Raw genomic sequence first — 400 nt, 5'->3', positions numbered from 1 at the left:
TCTCAATTTGAGCCTCAGATTCCCATGGTTCCTCATTGGGGAACTCATTGGAGGCCAGTGGACGCCCAGTGAGGCCTTCCTAAGTGGCGTTCACTGCCTCTTCTTCCTCCCAAAATTCGGCCATGTTGATGGCCTTGCACTCTTCTTTTGGATTTTCTTCAGTATTGCTTGGGAGAGTACTAGGAGGGAGTTCAGTAATTTTCTTGCTCAGCTGATCCACTTGTGCCTCCAAATTTCTAATGGAGGACCTTGTTTCAGTCATGAAACTTTGAGTGGTTTTGATTATATCAGAGACCATGGTTGCTAAGTCAGAGGTATTCTGCTTAGAACTCTCTGTCTGTTGCTGAGAAGATGATAGAAAAGGCTTGCTATTGCTAAACCTGTTTCTTCCACCATTATT

This window comes from Arachis duranensis, chromosome 5 (assembly GCF_000817695.3).
Source record: "Arachis duranensis cultivar V14167 chromosome 5, aradu.V14167.gnm2.J7QH, whole genome shotgun sequence".
Lineage (NCBI taxonomy): Eukaryota > Viridiplantae > Streptophyta > Magnoliopsida > Fabales > Fabaceae > Arachis > Arachis duranensis.
The sequence above is the reverse complement of the archived record's forward strand: the minus strand, read 5'-3'. Positions refer to the sequence as shown.